This window comes from Paramormyrops kingsleyae, chromosome 24 (genome assembly GCF_048594095.1).
Source record: "Paramormyrops kingsleyae isolate MSU_618 chromosome 24, PKINGS_0.4, whole genome shotgun sequence".
Taxonomy (NCBI): domain Eukaryota; kingdom Metazoa; phylum Chordata; class Actinopteri; order Osteoglossiformes; family Mormyridae; genus Paramormyrops; species Paramormyrops kingsleyae.
This window is the reverse complement of record NC_132820.1, coordinates 22,085,640-22,104,883: the sequence shown is the minus strand read 5'-3', so window position 1 is coordinate 22,104,883 and position 19,244 is coordinate 22,085,640. Positions and strand designations below refer to the sequence as shown.

Here is a 19,244-nt window from a genome sequence, read left to right as displayed (position 1 = left end):
ACTGGGACTCCTTTTGTAGTCCCCACTTCAGCTCCAAGCTATTTCCCGCCCCCTCCTCCTCCTCCTCATCCTCCACCGCCACCTAGTCCTCCTCCACCTGCTAGTATCCAGGGCCCCAAGCAGAGTCATCGTCAGGGAAGTGGCGCAGGACCCACCAAAGGCCCCAACATGGTGGATGTCCTGGCGGAGCTGCCCCGCATTAAACTGCACCCGGTGCTGAGATCGCCAGGTGGGACGCCAGTGCCAAGGAGGGGCTGACACAGGGGACGCCCATGGCCTCAAGAGGACATTACTTCCATCTTATCAAAGGCTCTGGCGGGTGTGGGCGGCCTCCTCTCTTGGGCCGTGGGCCGGGTGGTGCTTGGCTCTGCTGCGCCGTGGTGGGGTCCTGGCGGGCAGTCCGGGGGATCTTGGGACACTGGGGGCCTTCTAGGCGGATTGGGGGGTTCGGTTTGGGCTGGGCGGGGGGGCTCGCCGCCCGTCCTCCCTCTGCGGGCCTCCCTGTACGGGGGTTGGCGCCCCTTTAGTCCCTCGCGGGCTGCTTCCTGGGTTGGGCGGGTGGTTATCTCCGGGGCACATGGCCGTGGGCCCTTGTGCTGGGGGGGCGGCAGGGTGGCCTCGGTTGCCTGGTTTCTCCTGCCTTCGCCTTCGGCCTTGTGGGGGGGTGGGGTGCTGTCGCTTCCCCCGACGGCATCATATGCCAGCACATCCAATGACAAATCAGTTCACACCTACACTTACACATACATATAAGAATGGTTGAGCGATCAGTATCATTATTATTGTTACTTTTTAGCGTGTGTTATAGACATAGGAATTGAAATATACATGTATAAGGGTAGGATCACGTGTGTGTATGCTACATATATATATATATATATAATACCTATTTGTCACATTATTAATTATAATTATTATTACTGATGTTATAATGTTTGTTGTTTGATGTCCTTGTAATGAGTGTTATTTTTCTTATTGTTGTTTGTATTCTGTATTCCCCTACACTTCATTTTCTCCGTCCCACCTACATTATTAGTTTTATTTTTCCTGTATACCTCTGTTTCCTTTTTTTTTTTTTCTTTTCTCTCCCCATGGTGATTAATGTCTGTTCTCGTTACGATTGTTGTTTCTGTATCCCCCATTTATTTATTTTTTTCCTTTCCTCCACGGGACGGGTGAGTTCGGAGCAGCCACACTCTTTGCTCTTGAATTTAGTGTAAAATAAAGTTGTCCTCCGAAGAGGGGGGGTGGTGGTGGGGAATTTAAAAAAGAAAGAAAAAAGGAAAGGGAAAAGAGAAAAAAAAATAAAAAAATCAAAGGCTCTGAAAAAGAAGTTCAGGCACCAGATCCACTCTGATGAGTAGGAGAAGCGGTCCTCTGAGCCCTTAAACTTTTTATACTTATATCATTTTTATACTTAAGACTTATATACTTTATATACTTAAACTTTATATACTTATACTTTATGTACTTATACACTCACCTAAAGGATTATTAGGAACACCATACTAATACGGTGTTTGACCCCCTTTCGCCTTCAGAACTGCCTTAATTCTACGTGGCATTGATTCAACAAGGTGCCGAAAGCATTCTTTAGAAATGTTGGCCCATATTGATAGGATAGCATCTTGCAGTTGATGGAGATTTGTGGGATGCACATCCAGGGCACCAAGCTCCCGTTCCACCACATCCCAAAGATGCTCTATTAGGTTTAGATCTGGTGACTGTGGGGGCCATTTAAGTACAGTGAACTCATTGTCATGTTCAAGAAACCAATTTGAAATGATTCGAGCTTTGTGACATGGTGCATTATCCTGCTGGAAGTAGCCATCAGAGGATGGGTACATGGTGGTCATAAAGGGATGGACATGGTCAGAAACAATGCTCAGGTAGGCCGTGGCATTTAAACGATGCCCAATTGGCACTAAGGGGCCTAAAGTGTACCAAGAAAACATCCCCCACACCATTACACCACCACCACCAGCCGGCACAGTGGTAACAAGGCATGATGGATCCATGTTCTCATTCTGTTTACTCTACCATTTGAATGTCTCAACAGAAATCGAGACTCATCAGACCAGGCAACATTTTTCCAGTCTTCAACTGTCCAATTTTGGTGAGCTTGTGCAAATTGTAGCCTCTTTTCCTATTTGTAGTGGAGATGAGTGGTACCCAGTGGGGTCTTCTGCTGTTGTAACCCATCCGCCTCAAGGTTGTGCGTGTTGTGGCTTCACAAATGCTTTGCTGCATACCTCGGTTGTAACGAGTGGTTATTTCAGTCAAAGTTGCTCTTCTATCAGCTTGAATCAGTCGGCCCATTCTCCTCTGACCTCTAGCATCAACAAGGCATTTTCGCCCACGGGACTGCCGCATACTGGATGTTTTTCCCTTTTCACACCATTCTTTGTAAACCCTAGAAATGGTTGTGCGTGAAAATCCCAGTAACTGAGCAGATTGTGAAATGAGCAGATTGTGAAATACTCAGACCGGCCCGTCTGGCACCAACAACCATGCCACGCTCAAAATTGATTAAATCACCTTTCTTTCCCATTCTGACATTCAGTTTGGAGTTCAGGAGATTGTCTTGACCAGGACCACACCCCTAAATGCATTGAAACAACTGCCATGTGATTGGTTGATTAGATAATTGCATTAATGAGAAATTGAACAGGTGTTCCTAATAATCCTTTAGGTGAGTGTATACTTTATATGCTTATATTTATATACTTATACTTTGTGTACTGATTATATATACTTATTAATAAATAATATATTTTTATCACTATTATTTTTAAAAGAGTTGCTGATTTTGTAATACTGCTGCAGCATTCTCCACATGCTAATCACTGCCCCACATCGAATTGGCACTTTGATCAGCCATGAATCACTTCACTACCCCCTGTTGAATGTTGCATCATATGTTGTTAGATATCTCGTAGTAGTATTGCAGTATTTATTTAAATTGAAAATGCTTAAAACAGATCAATTTCTCACAAACACATCTATTCATGAGTGATTTAAACGGCAAGGATGAAAATGATTAGGATTAGCTCTTGCCAAAATAGGGCTTGTAAACTTTTGTGGTACTCAGAATTAACCCAAACAACTATGACTCTATAATCCTCTATAATCACTCTCACTCTGTCACACTTGAATCAAACTCCAGGCCTCGCATGTAATGAGCAAAATTTTCTTCTTTATTCAGCAATCCAGCATAGTGTTCCAACCACACTCGGGGACAATGCCAGAAATCAGCAGGTTAATATACTATAAGACGAATTCCCCTATATGGACTTCTAAGTCCTGATTGGTTACCAAACATCTGCAAACCAGGTTTCGAACATACAACAAACATAATACGCCACCTCTATTGGTCTACTTCAAGGATGTTCAGTTTCCAATCCTCGTTAGGCCTAGGCCTCCTATGAGTCCCACACATAATCCTGTCTATCCAGCCTAGGAAGGAGGGCAAAAACCCTAAACATTAGGGAAATTCCACTCCCAACCCAGCAAAAAGGTGCAACCCCCCCTTTGGTGTCCATGGCTGGCATGGCTCACAATGTTATCAGTAAGGGAAACCCCAACCCTATATTAATTGAGGGAATAATTAATAAAATAAAGGGAATGATTCTATAAGGCTGTAACTAATCAAAACAAGAACTGACTGGCGCGCCGGCAAGTCAAGGCTACCTAATCGGAACAGATAGGGGGGCGACAGAGAACATCAGCGGCCCCTACTTATCTTTTAGCCTTCCAGAAGGCCAAGAACAGTACGAGCCAGCTAGAATCACACATATGGTTGTCACGTACACGGAAGGTACCGAGAAAGGGGGGGAGATGCCCAAAGGGCTTTAAAAGGGATACAGCTGATACATATGGCAGAGCCTCCTCCTGTACATGCTGAATGTATGTCAGACGGCCGCTCCCGGATTGCAATCTGTCAGACAATAAACCGGTGATTTGCAACTTCTCCCCGTGTCAGCTGTGAATCTCTTCTCATCCACGGACCCGGTGGAGACGCCGTGCTCCAACATACCTAAATAAAGACTTCAGCGTAAACATATACAACCCTTATGGGTACATAACTTGCTTGTGTGTTCAAATGCTACCATACAACAAACTGCGTCTAGCATAGTATAGCAGCTACATTTCAAGGCTTCCTGCAGGTCCCCTTTCTCCCCCCGGCGATGTTCCCTTCAGCCCAGTTCTCCAAGATCTGTGGCCTGCAAAGCTGGTTCCGTGCAGGTGGCTGTGAGGCAAGGACACACGGCACCATCCCCAAAACAACAAAACCTGAGACACAAGAACAATCCCACAATGCCTCCCAACCCTGGCCTACCATCACTTTAAATTTCCCTTCCACACTTTGAAGTAATGTTAAACATATACTACATAATCCTGAAAAGGAGTGGTCACTAAAATTAAACAGCTCGCAGATCTTCACAATGCAAGAAATGCAAAGATGGAGAAAGCGAAGAACAGTTCACAGCCGGCTGGGCACATTGTCATCATCAAAGATTTTAAGCATGTTTATTTATATAGCACAATTCGGGCACAAGGCAATTCAAAGTGCTTTACAAAGACAAGGATACAATCAAATTAAAATGTCAAAATCACATTTCAAAGATAAGTAAAAGAAATAATAATGAAAATAAATAATTTTATTAATCAATTACAATGAACACATAATAATAAGAAAAAGCCAAAATAAATAAATAGCTAACTGAAAAGACGTCACATTTTAATGACAGAAAATGACTGGTGCTGCACTAGGAAACTCTGACCATGCAACAATTCATCTAATTCCAGCATACAGACAAAATCTGAAAACTGCTAAACCTGTTGTTACTAGAGTGAAACACTGAACATGTGGAGCAGTAGAGCAATTAAAATCATGCTTTGACTCGACAGACTGGAATGTTTTCAAAACTGCTACTAACAGCGTGGATGAATACACGGACACTGTAACATGGCACATAAGCTTCTGCGAGGACTCTCGCATTCCCAAATAGTCTGTTGTCAGCTATAATAACGACGAACCATGGTTTACAACTGAACTCAGGCAGCTTCCTAAAACAAAAGATGAAGCTTACAGGAGTGGTGACAAAAACCTGTTCAAATTCTACTGCGGGTTTGAAAAGCCACATTCGCGCATCATACAGCCCTCACCTTTTCAATGGCCTTCTTCACACCTGGGTACCTTCACACCTCGCCCACACTATACCCAGCTCACCCCCCCCACGTCCAGCCACCTCCCCAGGAGAATCAACGACAGAGATGTAAACAAGATCTTCAGCAGCCAGAATACAAGGAAAGCTCCTGGTTCAGACTCTGTCTCCCCAGCCACTCTGAAGCACTGTGCAGATCAATAGTCACCTGTCTTCACAGATATTTTCAACCAGTCACTGAACCAGTCAGTGACTACAGACTGGTGGCTCTCACATCGGTGGTAATGAAGGCTTTTGAGAGACTTGTGCTGTCATACCTTAAAACCATCACAGACCTATCGCTTGACCCCAGGCTACAGTCTGCCTACAGAACCAACAGACCTGTGGACGATGCAGTTAACACTGGACTCCATTTCTTACTCCGACACTTGGAGTGCCCTGAGACATATGTTAGGATTCTGTTTGTGGACTTTAGCTTTGCATTTAATACTATTCTATCGGAGCTAATGCGGAATGAACTCTCACAACTGTCCGTGCCTGATCCAAAATAACATGTTATAACCACGATGGCCCAGTTTTACGCTACAATCATTGAGTCCATCGTCACCTCCTCCATCACAGCCTGGTTTGGATCAGCCACTGAACGAGACAAGGCCAGACTGCAACACATCATCCACTCAGCAGAGCGAATAATCGGCAGTAACCTGCTTACCCTCCAGACACTTTACATCACCAGAACCAGGAAACGGGCATACAAAATCTTTGAGGACCCATCTCACCCTGCTCACCACATCTTTCAAGCCTTACCCTCCATGAGAAGACTCATGGCAATCAGAACCAAGACCACAAGACACGCCAAGAGCTTCTCCCCTCAGGTAGTCTCTCTCATTAACCAAACCAGTCTCTGAATGGACGTTCAATTAATCGTCAGCTGCAGTGAAATATCCACCAGCATAACCAGTGAACAACTGATAAACTTCCTCTATGATTATATTCTGCACTCTTGCACATTATGCACACATACTGCAAATTCTGTATACATATTGCACTCTTGCACATATAGTTGACTTGGCTGCTACTTAATAACGGCACCATTTAAGAGCCCTTTAAATTATTATACCATTTATATAGTTTATATTCATACTACAATGATTATTATGTACACACACATATATAAATATCATAATACCATCATTACTACCATTAATAAACTTAATTATCATATAATTATCATATTACCCAATTGCCAGTCTATTGTTTATTACCTTTCTGCATATGTCTTTGCTAAATGTGGGTAACTTTCGCCAGTGTGGGGAAGCAATAAAAAAGGCCAACAGAATGTTGGGTTATATCTCTAGGTGTGTGGAGTTTAAGTCAAGGGAGGTGATGATACACTTATATAATTCCTTGGTAAGACACCACCTAGAATACTGTGTGCAGGTTTGGTCACCATACCTCAAGAAGGACATTGCTGCCTTAGAAAAGGTGCAACGAAGAGCTACGAGAATGATTCCTGGTCTTAGAGGAATGTCTTATGAGGAGAGGTTAGCGGAACTCAATCTGTTTAGCCTTGAGCAAAGGAGACTAAGGGGGGATATGATTCAGGTCTATAAGATTCTAACGGGTCTGGATGCTCTTCAGCCAAATGACTATTTCAATATTAGTCTAAATACTAGAACTCGTGGCCATAAGTGGAAATTAGCGGGAGAAAAATTTGAGGAAGCACTTCTTTACACAGCGTGTAGTTAGAGTATGGAATAGTCTTCTTGCTAGTGTAGCGGAAGCTAAAACCCTGGGTTCCTTTAAATCAGAGCTAGATAAAATTTTAACAACTCTGAGCTATTAGTTAAGTTCTCCCCAAACGAGCTTGATGGGCCGAATGGCCTCCTCTCGTTTGTAAATTTCTTATGTTCTTATGTTCTTTGTAATGTCATGTAAAAGCACCACCAAGGCAAATTCCTTGTATGGAAACATATCTGGATTCCGATTCTACATCCTTCATCAGTACTAGAAAACTTCCATCCAGCGTTGCATTTCACTTTGACGCTGTCGCTTTTGAAACACTTTTCTGTGATCTAGCTCTTGTTTTGGTCGCCGACTATCATCCAACAAAAGGTTCATTTCAGCTCTCCTAATCTGACATAAACCACACTCACAAACACTTTTGGGTTACTGTGTCACCGGGAAGGGATGGACTCCAGTCAGGATGGGTTTCCAGCATTTCCTATCCTGGCTGTTCTCTTTAGGGACAAACACAGGAATGGAGTCTAGTGATCACACCGGAACTTGACTTACCTGAACGGAGATGTATGGAGCAGACTCTCATATGTGCAGGGATGCTCTGGAATGCAAGGTCTTTACGCCCCACCGCTATAAGCTACGCCATCCGACGCCATTTCGTCAACTCTTCCACTTTTGCTCTTGTCTTTTCCAATCCAGAAAAGAGAAGAAACGTATACCGGTCCTGAAGACCGAAGAGAGACCCGAGTCGATATGGGGCTGCCGCTTAGCGGGTCGCCGTTAGCCGGGCCTCCGTGACGCCCCCGCGCAGAGTAGAATGCCCAGGGGCGTCGCAGTCACCGGCGTCCTCCCTGTCCTCTCAAAAAACAGCAATCATTTAAACAAACATGAGGGAAAATTCAAAAGGCAAAGATGAAGTCATGCCTTACCTCAGCACAGCTGCCCACCGCACAAACGACAGCGTGTCACCTTACTTTAAAAAAAAAAGAAAAAAGGCAGGAAATGGGGGCCGCGCACGGACAGGACCCCTCCCTCACACCACATGCGGCTAATTAGTTGGCCATCCAGAGGCACTCAGTCTATTAGTCACCCATTCAGTCAGTCAGTTCTGCCTTTCAACAACAGGGGGCAGTAGAGGTGCACCGTTCCCGGAAGCACTGCAATACCGGGTCGATGCCTGGAGCAGATGGGGCAAGCCCCACTTCCGGCTCCCTGTTCCAAAAATCCGTTTAATATGTGGTCCCCTCCATGGGGGACGTATCAAAATAACCTTTTCATACCAAAACAAAATGTAAATCAGCTCAAATACATGAATAATAAATATTATGCTTGTACTACTTACATTAACACATAATCACAATCTATAAGGCTGAAACATTCCCACACTATGCAAATCATGCCAACACAGTACAATAAGACTTTCAAAGATAATATTAAACAAACACCCACAGAGTGTTCCAAAGTGCATTTTACAATGTCTATACTTTGAATGTCAAATTACAAACTTCACATAAATCTAAAGTACACTAAGATTAAGATGAGTTTGTTACCAAACCAAATATATAAGAAATAATTTATTTGCCAGGAATTAAGTTTATGATATTGAATGAAATGTGTGAGCATGCCCCAGTTAGTGAAAGTGTGTCCCCTACCCCAAGACTCCAGAGGGTTAAAAAGGAACACATCCGCAGACTTCCAAGCTCTGCACTAGGGCTGAACGATATTCTGTTTTGACATCGACATCGCGATGTGCGCGTGAGCGATAGTCACATCGCCGGAACATACGATGTGAAGGGTAGAAGCCCATTGTGTATTAAGAGAACGGTAGCACACAGTAAACACGAGTTTGTTGTATGGCTTGTTGCTGGGGTGACATGCACGTTCCGCGTGCCTGCACAGTGATTGGTTCGCTGTGTCGCTGCTCACCGCTCACAGCCAACATTCACTGCTAAAAATGCGCGACGAAGAGGATCCGCCGCAAAAAAATGATTTCGTACCAAAAAGAAAGTCGAAATCATCTATTTGGGACTATTTCGGCTACAAAAAGGAGGATGTTGACCAAAAAGAGGTACTTTGCATGGAGTGTCATAAAGTTGTGGCCACAAAACATGGAAACACCACCAATTTGTCTGATCACTTAAAACGGCACCACAAAGCTCTTTACAACGAATACAAAGCCAAATCTGGATGTCAACCAAAACAAACAAATGTTTGTGATGCCTTTGCCAGTGTGACACCTTACCAGAAAGGCTCTCAATGACAGAAAGAAATAACAGACGCAATAACGTTTCATATCGCTAAAGATATGTTGCCATTAAATACCGTCACCAAAGAGGGATTTAAGAAAATGATCCGAACGCTTGACAGGCGGTATGTTATACCATCCCGCACATATTTTTCCCAAGTTGCGATAAAAGAGCTGTATGAAAAATGCAAATCTAAGATTGAAGCAGAACTGTCGCACGTGGAATACTATGCAACTACAACAGACTTGTGGTCCAGCAGGACAACGGAGCCCTACATGAGTCTGACGGTCCATTTCATCGCAGAGGACTTCGAGCTAAAAAGTCGCTGTTTGCAGACGGCATTTTTCCCGGAAAGTCATACAGCCGAGAATGTCGCAGAGGCCCTGAGAGAAGCGGTGTCCGCTTGGGGCTTAGATGAGACACGTCAAGTCTGTATAACAACAGATAATGCAGCGAACATGGTGAAAGCTGCCGATCTGAACAAGTGGACCAGGCTACAGTGCTTCGGCCACAGACTGCATCTTGCAGTTGGTGAGTAATGACCATGATCTTTATCCAAAATAAAAATACATTTTTACTCAGCTGTTTTACTTATTAACCTGTCCTGAACCTGACAAAACTTGTAAAATGAATTTGTTGCATGTGTGTACGTAGAGCTTTAAAACGTAAGAAAAAATACAGACACTAAACATTTAATTTTAAACAAAAAATAGTTTTATGAGCACATTTGAGGATCTCTTTTCCAAAATGCGATAACTCCATTTCAATAGTTTTCAGGGAAATTAATTGTTTTACCTAGACCCACACATTTTGTGAATATTCAGTTTATCCTGTTAAAATGTTTTTTGCTTAGTCTGAACATGTTGAATAATGATTATTAAATCAAACAACTATATTGTTGTTGAAAAATTCAAAGTAAATTTTTTTTCTTTTCAAAACGCTATAAATCCATCCATTTTTCCCAAAAATTGATGGTTGTCTTTTTTTAAAAGTCTTTTGTCTTTTATTTTTCATGTTCGCAGTTATTAATAAACAATTAAAATGTCTCATTGCAATATTTTACATATTCCTAATCATTACTTTTGCTGGTTCTTTGTGACAGTGTATTAGGATGAATTCGCGGACGATTACGTCACCCACGTGACATGGAATTAACTTTACTATAATATTCTGGAAAGTTGTAATTGTGGATTAATTCCGATCGCGTGTGGATTAATCATCCTGAAATTTGGATCAATCGTCCATGATTCACCCCAAATGTCACTACACTGCACGAACAAGTTATTTACCGATCCCCTGTAAAACCTAATTTTGCCGTAAATAACTTGGGCTCATTAAAGAAGCCAGGATGCTTATCTTGGTTTCGGGAGATAGGGTGGGGGGTCGGTATACAGCACCCTATATTGCTGTAGGGGGGGAACAGGGAGGTGTTGCGCGAAGACACCTGGCGCCAGGACGCCCATTGAAGTATGTTATCGCAAGCAGAATCACTCGGACAAAAGGGGGAATTGGAACACCATATATTGCCTGGGGGGAAGGGGTGAGCCTGGCCAGCTTACCCCCTGCCCACACGCAACTCTAAATTTAGTATAAAGGAAGGGGGAGATCCCAGTACTGACCGGAGTTCAGCCGTGGGATAGAGCGCGCATCGCCCGGCACTTTCTCGGAACTCACGTGTTGGTCTCCTGCCAGGACTGAAAGGGCTCCCCAGTCCATGTGTGAAGGTGGGTGATGATAGCACGTCCGAGTGTAAATAGCTTTGCAACTGCTTATGCTTTCCATTGATTGTTGCGAGTAAATTATCGCCGCTTGTGATAATATTTCGTAACTTTTTATGTTTCCTTGCTTCTTGTATGTGTAATTGCTTCTTTCCTATATATATTCATACCTTTGCACCTAATATTATTAGCTATAAGATATATATATTATTTGATATCCGTTGTAGTACGAGTTATTTTGCATTGCCTTCAATATGATAGCTCAGTATTGGTGTTAATGTGAGATCATTTTGTATTACTTATTAAAAGTGTATTTGAGTGAACCTAAGCGTGCCTGTTTGTTCCTTCGAGAGCCCTATATCCCTCTCTCATCCATTTTAAGACATTTTGGCGTAGTCGGCAGGATCTGAGGGGAAAAAGATATAGGACTAAGGAACAAACATGTTTAGAAGAAAGATAGCAGCGCCCGAGCCTGAAGTGCTCCCTGAGTGGGATGAGACGCAGTTTGCTGCGTTAGCCCAGGAGATAAGGAAAGGTGGAGGGCCTGTTGATTCCTGGACTGCTGCGTTGAGAAAAGCCGAGCCTGAGCAAGTATTGTCGTGCCTTAGAAAGGTTCCGGTTGTAAAGGATCCTGTGCGTGCTCTACAGAGACGCCTATGGATCGTGTTGGCTGCATACAGAATGCAGTATGAGCGCGCAGACCAGATTGAAAGGGAGAAAGAGGGACAAATGAGAGAATTGACTGAGGCATTAGGTCGGATGACCCTGGCACAGGGTCAGGTGGATATTTTACATCAACGCCTGCAACAAGTAACGGGGGTTGCAGAGCGGGCTGCGATGCAAGTAGCAAAAGCCAATGCTAGGAAAAAACGGACACCATGTCCGCGAAAAATTAGAGCATTTGTTGCTACTGCAACAGCAGCTAATTGGGATCCCGAGCGATGGGATGGCAATATCTGGGACTCAGATGATGAGGATATTGATATTTACAACCCAGATAAAGTCGCGGGTCCTGATCGGGGATCTCTTATGGATCCCCCTCCGTTAACAACTTCTGCACTCCCTATTTCACGGAGAAGGGAAGTGCAAGATCCTTCTGGCCGGAGACCACGGCAGTCTGAGCTACTTGTGGAGGATTTCACACAGAAGGAAATTAGTGATATACGGGAGCGGATGAAGCAGCGACCAGGAGAGCCATTAGATAAATGGTTGGTCAGGCTGTATGATCAGGGTGCGGCACAGATATCCATAGATCATATGGATTGTCACCATTTTTGTGATCTAAGCACCGATGCTGTAGTGCGGTCCCAATGTCGGGAGCACAGGCAGCCACCAATAGATGGGAGAAGCAGTGACACTACTCTCCTAGCCCTTATGGGAACCGGGGTGAACCAGCGATACCCTGATGAAAGCAGCTGGCCGGAAAAACCGGGCCAGTGGCAAACATTGTCAGAAGCGATCGCTAGAATGCGAGAGTTGACTATGAGGGCGGGTGTGTATACCGGGCATGTGGATGCACTGGACGATTTGTCCTTAACAATACTGACCCGGAATGCTCTCATAAAAACAGCACCCGCTCAGTACAAGGCAGCAGTGATGTCATTGTTGTTGAATATGGTAGGGGAAAGAATAGGAGATGTGGCGTTCAAATTGAGAGAATTGGGAGATCTTGGGGAGTGGGATAAGTCTAACCATGATGGTGATTACACCTGGGACCCAGGAGTGGGATGGACAATTTAAAATTCCGAGGTACGATGATAGTGCGACCGGTATTGGTGGGGAAGGTGAAGATGCAACCTTTCCCCAGCCCATACCTCTCGCAAACAAGGTAGTGAGATTGAAGCAGCACCGGATTGGTGGAGAGTAAGAAGCATGGGTTTTAAAATGGAAATAGTATGTAAATGACAAGGGCTATGAGTAAGTGGCGGATGTTGTAGAGAAAGGGGAAGAGACTGTGATATTGACGGTGTTGGTGGAGTCCCCTATATCGTGGGGGGTGAAGTACAGAAACAGCATGTGTGTTGTACGGATGGGGCGGCTAAGTATGTCGATGGTAAGCGAAAGTGGGAAGCTGCGGCATGTAATCTATGTACGCAGCAGATGTTGGAAATGACAGGTGAAGGTAAAAGCAGCCAATGGGCTGAATTGTGAGTAATGGTTTTGGAAGCAGGAAGGGATGAGTGATTGCTATGTTTATACTGATTCCTGGTCAGTAGTGAATGGTATGGCTGTTCGGATGCCTGCGTGGAAAAATCAGAATTAGAGAATTAGGACCAAGGAGGTTTGGGGTAAGGAATTATAGGAGCGAATCCGAAAACAAGTAAAAAGAATAAAAACACAGGTATGTGGGTACAACAACAAGACAACCCACCGAAACCTGCAGAAGTGATAGCTGTGGGACGAAACAACACTGTGGCTGTTACGGAGCCAAGCGCCGAAGGTGGCGACATGTCCCAGCTAATGAATGTTATCTAGGAGAAAACTAATGTGCATGTGAGTTCTTTCCTTATGTGTGAAGGATGATGCAATGGTTCTGGTGATGGGCGTGGCCGACGCTGCTGACGACCTTCGGCTATGCTGCAGTCCCAGGGACCGAGTTGGAGCAGACTTCTACTTTCAGGATCGGATGGAAAGACAGCGCGACGGAGCGGCAGCAAGACATCTTCACCTGACCAGAATCATGCTTCGTTGTTGAACTGACTCCTGTGAACCGGAACGAGATGTACGTCTGTAGAGGATGCCACAATGGGAAAGAACATTCCCACCCTTGCGTCTGCCGGAGTGCCCCTCAAGTGGGTGTAGGAGTGTGACCTAACTCAGTGGAGGAATCGGACTGAATGCACTATATGACTATGTGAAACACCAAAATTCAACTAAATAATGTTTTATCAATTGTTAATCACATTTTATTCTAATGGAAAATATTCTGGAATATTGATTCCAGTATGAGATTACATCTGAAGCCTGAAATAACTCAGTGTAACGAGACTTTGTGTACTGGCCAATGGGAAATGTATAGTGTAACTACTCCCCAAACTTTATGTAGGTTCCATGTGCTGCCTGTAATAGCTGGAGGGGCATATTGGACTTTAAAAGGAAGGGAGAATGACTAGATACTTATACTAACAAAACGTATGATATACGAGATAGAGGATATGTATGCACTACGAATACGTTATACTATTGGCTGTGTGGAACATCTGTTTATGTATCTATACCCGCAGGTTATATGATCACATTTCTGCACGGGTTATACATTGGTGAATCATGGCCGAGGGACCGAATGTATTAGGATGAATTCGCGGACGATTACGTCACCCACGTGACATGGAATTAACTTTACTATAATATTCTGGAAAGTTGTAATTGTGGATTAATTCCGATCGCGTGTGGATTAATCATCCTGAAATTTGGATCAATCGTCCATGATTCACCCCAAATGTCACTACACTGCACGAACAAGTTATTTACCGATCCCCTGTAAAACCTAATTTTGCCGTAAATAACTTGGGCTCATTAAAGAAGCCAGGATGCTTATCTTGGTTTCGGGAGATAGGGTGGGGGGTCGGTATACAGCACCCTATATTGCTGTAGGGGGGGAACAGGGAGGTGTTGCGCGAAGACACCTGGCGCCAGGACGCCCATTGAAGTATGTTATCGCAAGCAGAATCACTCGGACAAAAGGGGGAATTGAAACACCATATATTGCCTGGGGGGAAGGGGTGAGCCTGGCCAGCTTACCCCCTGCCCACACGCAACTCTAAATTTAGTATAAAGGAAGGGGGAGATCCCAGTACTGACCGGAGTTCAGCCGTGGGATAGAGCGCGCATCGCCCGGCACTTTCTCGGAACTCACGTGTTGGTCTCCTGCCAGGACTGAAAGGGCTCCCCAGTCCATGAAGGTGGGTGATGATAGCACGTCCGAGTGTAAATAGCTTTGCAACTGCTTATGCTTTCCCTTAATTGTTGCGAGTAAATTATCGCCGCTTGTGATAATATTTCGTAACTTTTTATGTTTCCTTGCTTCTTGTATGTGTAATTGCTTCTTTCCTATATATATTCATACCTTTGCACCTAATATTATTAGCTATAAGATATATATATTATTTGATATCCGTTGTAGTACGAGTTATTTTGCATTGCCTTCAATATGATAGCTCAGTATTGGTGTTAATGTGAGATCATTTTGTATTACTTATTAAAAGTGTATTTGAGTGAACCTAAGCGTGCCTGTTTGTTCCTTCGAGAGCCCTATATCCCTCTCTCATCCATTTTAAGACAGACAGCTTTTAGGTGCCGTTTACATGAACGCGTCCTGCATCAGCACCGAAAACTTAGAGAGAGAGAGAGAGAATAAGATTTTTTTACTTATTTTGAGGAATTATAGCCTAATGAACAAACATCTGTTAGGAGCGCAGCCACGTTGGATTGCGAGAACGTTCACTAGGCTAAAATTAAGTTCGGTGCTTATTGGGGTTTGGAAAGAAACTGCACCTGAAACAAGGAAATTATTATTGGCGTTTATCGCGTTTTGGAAAAGAGCTCTTCATTTATTGTTTGAAATAAAACAGTGTGCTTCAATAATTAAAGTTCGCAATGTTTTGTTTGTTTTCTCCGCTTAGAAAATGCAGTGAAAAAGGATGGCCGCAATGATCGTGCTACAGGAGTCTGCAAGAAGCTGGTGAGCCACTTCTCTCACAGCTGGAAGGCCAGCGATGCCCTGGCAAAAGTCCAGAAGGAACTCAATCTACCATCACATTGTCTCATCTCAGAATGCCAAACAAGATGGGGTTCCAGACAGATGATGATCAGCAGGATATTAGAACAGCAGCAGGCTTTAACTCAGGTCCTGTCTGCAGACAAGAAGCTGCGGCATCTAATTCCAACCTGGCAAGATATAGATGTGCTGGAGTCTGTAAGCAAGTCACTGGGCCCAATGCTGGATTTCACTGATGCACTTTCAGGCGATGAATACGTCAGTGTCTCCTTTGTAAAGCCAGTTTTTCAGCTCTTCAACACTTCACTACTGGAAATGCGAGAGGAAGACACAGACCTGACCAAGAACATAAAGATGAAGATGCTGGACTACCTCAATGAGAAATACGAAGATGATGATACTCAGAAGCTGCTAGATATGGCATATTTTTTGGACCCCCGGTTCAAGATAGACTTCATCAGTGCAGACAAGAAGACCCAAGTTAAGGCCAGAGTGGTATCACAGATGATGGAATGCCAGGAGAAATCAAGCTGCAGCACTGACGTGGAGCCCAACGTTACCAGTGCACCCCAGGCAAAGAAAGCAAAGAAGTCATTGGGAAGCTTCTTTAAACAGAGAGAAACTGAAGCAAAGGGTGATTCCTCTCTGACCCTAAAGGATGCTTTGGAAGCAGAGCTAAACACTTACCTGCTAACACCTCCAATAGACAAAGAGGAGGATCCACTTGCATGGTGGAAAGTACACAAACTAAGCTTTCCTCATCTCGCCAGACTTGCCCGCAAAAACCTGTGTATTCCTGCGACAAGCTCGCCGTCAGAGAGACTTTTCAGTACTAGTGGCAACATCGTCACTTGCCAACGAACCTGTCTCAAGCCTGCAAAGGTTGATAGTAGAGGTCGACCGATATGGGTTTTTCAATAGCCGATGCCGATGACGATATTTAGGAGTCAGGGTCAGCCGATGGCCGATATATGCTGCCGATATTTTTTGGCCGAAAATTGGACGTTTTCCCCTCCATTTGCATGATAAAATATCACATTAATAATAACAAACGATACACAAAATTTCTCAACTTAGCATTTACTGAATACTGACTTGTGTAAATTTAAATATAAACTTAAATAACAAAAACACAATACAACTTATAAACAACTTAAACTTATAAACAATAAAGATAGCAGCATCAGAATCTCTTTAGCAGCAAACTCATTCTTCAGCTCCCAAGCTCACCAGTCTGCTGCAGATATTGCACCTGGCTTTTCCTGGTGTTGGCTTTGTGAAATGCTGCCATACAGGATTAGATTTTTGTTCAGCCATCAGACAGCAATTACTAAAACAGAAGAATAAATGCAAGGTTAGAATTTTTATTATAGTACCTTCATCTTCAATTCATTCTACAATTCCAGTATTCCATGCACATTAAAACAATTACACTCTAATACATTTTGAAGAAAAAAAAAACACTAAGTGCATCATGGTATGATGAGTAGTGTACACTAACATGTTGTTTCTGTTGTTAGCAGACAGATAGCTTAAAGCCAAATTCACAATCAGAATCTAGTGATCCCGGAAAATAAAATAACTGTCGTATTGCACAGCCTTGTATGCAAGGACAACATAAGCCCCTAGTGATTGTGACGTTGTCTACGTATAAGCCCGTATAAAGGACAGACATGTTTAATGAGGAAACTAACTGCGCAAAGTCATGCACTTTTTATCTAGACGTCTGACAAATTGTTTGAATCTCCGGTCTCAAATGAAAAAAAGTTGCACAGAAGGACCATTGTCAGCATCAGCTCAAGTAAATGGTAACCAGGCTTTCGAACAAACACTTTTCTCCGCCATGCATTGTTCTTAGCAGCTCTGTGTCTCCCGAGGACGTCGCTGTCTGTGATCAGGGCAGAGTAACGCAACTCTCACACACGCTGCAGTATTTGAGAGCTGCCTGCTCCGCCCCACACACTCACAGAGTGAAACTCTCCGACACAAGAAAAAAAACATAACTGATAACATCGGGCTGATATGGTAATAATTAAAATGTTAACAACTAAAATGATTTTTAACGATTAAAAAACGTCTGTGAGCCCACCAATAAGCGCACAAAACGAACTCTATTAGAATCAATGATCCTTAATGTTACCTGTAAGCTACAGTTGGTTGAAGGCTCATTATCATTACCCCAGTTCCCAATAGGGTAATTCGCGTTTTCTTTTAAAGCAACATTTCATAGCAAACTACTTAAATAAACAGGTCATTGAAAGATCAGAATATAAGCCTTACCGTTTTATCCCAGGACTCTTCCAAAACTTCTGGCTGTGGCCCTGCACAAGGCAGCATGGGTCACGTGTTCCACAGCAACAATAACACTGGGCTGCCCGCAGACGTGCCTGTCTGAAAATCGGCGTAGTGCACTCGGATATCGGCCGATGCGGATACATTAAAAAATGCTAAATATCGGCCCGATATATCGGTCGACCTCTAGTTGATAGACTTGTATTCTTAGCTAAAAACCTTGAGTTAGCAAAGCAAATAAAAAAATATATATTTAAGTTATGTTATGAAAAAATCAGGGGGGTTGGTGTTGCAAAGCTGCTGTTTAAATGTGTTCAGCTTTTCTGTTTACAGGAATATGTTCTCTAATCTGTTTAGAAGATTTAATACAAAATATCTAAAAATTTTATTTCATTTTGTTTATTTCATATATTTAGCCATGATTATGATGACCAACACCAACACTGTTTTACTTTGGCACTTTGGCTAAGAAAAGTTGACTTAAAAGATTGTGAACCAAAATGCTTATAAGTTGTTTTATAAAAAATATATTTATTTTAAGTTATATTGTTGTAAATCAATCAGGGGGGTTGGTGTAAAGCTGCTGTTTTATTTAAAAATGTGTTCTGCTTTTGTGTTTACAGAAATGTTCGAATTTTGGAATAAAATATTAAGTAACCTTTTTGTCACTTGTAATGAAGCTTGCTTATTAGTGAAATTATTAATATGTAATTATTGGTAATTATTGACTTTAGCCTGGATTGATGGCTCTCAATATCGCAATATATATCGTTTGGAAAAAAATATCGCAATGTAATTTTTTTCCAATATCGTGCAGCCCTACTCTGCACAAGGGTCGGGCTAAAACGGCATCATACACCTTCCCAAAACACATAAAATCAGTAAGCTTGGGAATGAAATAGGTTAATCGCACAATAAACAGCACAACAGATCAAATAAAATGCTAATAAATGTTAATAATGTTAATATTGATGAATAAGTGCTACAGTGATCAACCAAAACAGTGCTCAATAAAATCTTTACGTGCCATTAAATAAAATCCATACCAAATAAAACACACACACAGAAAAACAAAGCACACTTACCTAAAACCCGAAGTGTCCTCTGTGTGCTTCAGGAAAGTGCATCACGTGAACCCTGTAGGATGGAGTGTCACCACCTAGACGTACCGGGGCAGCTTTCGCCTAGGATCAAGGCAGTTGGATGGATGTCAACTTACCTCTGGGGGTAGGTTGTTTAGATAGATGGCTGCTTCCTTCTGGGGGCTGGGGGTTTGGGTGAATGTCAGCTTACTTCTGTGATCAGGGTCTTTGGGTGGAAGTGAGCTTACCTCTGGGGTCAGGGGGTTGAGTTGAAAGCAGCT

The 19,244-nt window shown here is 43.2% G+C and overlaps 1 long non-coding RNA gene and 1 pseudogene across 1 annotated transcript; both read right to left on the bottom strand.

Annotated features, from left to right (window-relative positions):
• Window positions 1-8,040: 8,040 nt before the first annotated feature.
• Window positions 8,041-8,273, bottom strand: LOC140582513 (U2 spliceosomal RNA; annotated as a pseudogene).
• An 8,380-nt stretch (window positions 8,274-16,653) lies between these two features.
• On the bottom strand, window positions 16,654-19,028 carry LOC140582275 (uncharacterized). Its single transcript, XR_011985203.1, has 2 exons — window positions 17,870-19,028; window positions 16,654-16,919 (listed from the first exon to the last, which is right to left on the bottom strand). It is a non-coding gene; the product is annotated as an uncharacterized lncRNA (long non-coding RNA).
• Between the last annotated feature and the right edge of the window lie 216 nt (window positions 19,029-19,244).